The following is a 2,216-nucleotide window of genomic DNA, read 5'->3' as shown; positions in this document are numbered from 1 at the left end:
TGTGTGTGTGTGTGTGTGTGTGTGTGTGTGTGTGTGTGTGTGTGTGTGTGTGTGTGTGTGTGTGTGTGTGTGCATCTCCTTGGTGTGTTTGCATAAAAGTGTGAGCACGTGTGTTAGACTGTGCTCGTGTGTATAGACGTCGTAGACTTTAGGGTAGACGCGCGTAGTATATTATAATTTACATTGTATAATGTGTCACTGTTCCGCCTGCTGTTGATCTCTGGCACAGCATTTAATGCTCTGGCAACTCCCGACACCTGACCGTGGTCTCAATCAAAGCCTGCAAGGCCTAAAGTGTCACAAACCTAGAAGGTTAAATCGCCATGCCCCGGATTAATTTGACCAGTACCGTTCGTTAGCGGCGCAGATTATCCGCAACACTCGCACAACTGCTATGCTTCATCGACTCCATTGTCTCCCACCCATAGTACAAGTACTGTTGTACGCAGGCAATCTAAAGTAGGGCTGAAACCAACACCTTATACTAGGCGTTGACTGAAACGTTTTTATTAGGGTTTATATAACATTTTGAAGTTCGTATTCGCAGTGACCACGTCGTATGAGCACAAGTCTGAATCTCTCTCTCACTTGTGGGTTATATTGTGCTAATGTTCACAAAAAGAGGGATGGGTGTGGTGCATGGTGGGGTGAAAGTGCTTTTGGAAAGCCCCTCTGCCAGCTGGAGGAATGGTATCTTCATTTATGAATGGTGCCTTGGTAAACAGGAATGTTTTTGGTCAGGGTTACATAATATGTGAAATTTAGAGTGATCAACTATTGTCTCCGTGTTCTGTCTTTTTTTTTTCTCTAGTACCCAATAAACTAAAAGGTCCACCTTGGGGACAAATTTATAATTGTTTATATGTCCAGCAGCCATTTAGCTAATATAAAGAAAAACAAAAACAAAAACAAAATAGCCAAAAGTATATTTCTTCTTACATTTATTGTGGTCGTGAAAAACATTGAAAATGATTATAATATAATTGGTACAGTATCTCTAAAAGTACATTATAGTATCGATGAAATGCTAATTTATTCCACTTGCCCGCGGAATCTCAAATGGATCGCGCAATAAAACAAGACTACCTACCCGATAAGCTGAGCGTGCCACACTGGTCTGACACGCGTCACGTGATGTAGGTCACACAGCTAAAGGGAACTTCCTTTCCTTCGGTGGAATTATCTAAAAGCAGAGTTTCCATTTCTGAACTTTGACGTTTATTCAAGTAGAAGTCCCGCGGCTAACAAAGTAACAACTAAACTGTTCTCGATGTTAAATCGTATCACAAATTATTACTTTGACCCGTCGTCGAGGCGCACACAAGATACGTGTATAGTAGGCTATAACCACATTGATTATCTGACTTTTAGAAAAATCCAATAGATCTAGATCTATTGTCGGTTCGAAGCACAGTCCACAAATTTCCTGCTATGTAAATCTGCTCTACATTGGAAGATCAGCCTCAGATATTACAATGAAGCTTCTAATATAGACTCAATCAACCACTGAATTCGGAAGTTAACTTCATCGAATGAGTCAGAGGCTGACCTATCTTCGAATATTAATCAACTAATTTATTGAAATTATCCAAATTAAATCAGATGAAACGGAACAGAAGCAAGTAGTACTTACAGCCATTTACCAGCCTTCAGTCTCTGTAAAATTCGAAATTAGTCAAATTTGTCCAACCACAATGCGCCTACTCTACCCACTTCCAGTTGCGTGCTTCCTAAGACGAAAACTATTGGGGAAAACGTCAAGAGGCAGGGGAGACAAAACTGTTACCCAAGCAGGCACCCTACAGGATCGCCCACGTCACGTAATATTACCAGAAGGTTTAATCCCAGCCCTGAGTAGTCCGCCCTTCCCTGTGGGGGCTGGTCTTGTTGACGTGAACGTTGTGATGTGGCCAGTAAGTTTCAGCTAGACTGGTGGCCTGATTAGCCATTCATGGAGAACAAGGTGTGAAAGCAAGATTAGGAGGGGGATTAATTCTCCACTAACTGGTAGGGCCTACACCTGATCAAGGTTAAGTATCTGGCAAGCCCGAAACAACAGGTGCCTAGGTGGAATTAATTGACCGGAGAAGTAGCAAACACAATGCAGTCACAGTTTCAGAGGCTTTGTGAGGGTGGAGACATTTGTGTTTATTTGTGTATTGGTGGACGAAAATGTGTGTGTGTGCTTGTGCCAGAGAGAGAGAGAGAGAGAGAGA

General features: G+C 42.2%; 1 protein-coding gene across 2 annotated transcripts in view; it reads right to left on the bottom strand.

Moving 5' to 3' along the window:
- Nucleotides 1–2,216, bottom strand: part of LOC101856773 (fibroblast growth factor receptor-like 1) — a 74,308-nt gene that overhangs the window by 26,022 nt on the left and 46,070 nt on the right. The gene's annotated exons all lie outside the window — the stretch shown is intronic.

This window comes from Aplysia californica, unplaced genomic scaffold (genome assembly GCF_000002075.1).
Source record: "Aplysia californica isolate F4 #8 unplaced genomic scaffold, AplCal3.0 scaffold00010, whole genome shotgun sequence".
In the NCBI taxonomy this organism is placed as follows: Eukaryota; Metazoa; Mollusca; class Gastropoda; order Aplysiida; family Aplysiidae; genus Aplysia; species Aplysia californica.
The sequence above is the reverse complement of the archived record's forward strand: the minus strand, read 5'-3'. Positions and strand labels throughout refer to the sequence as shown.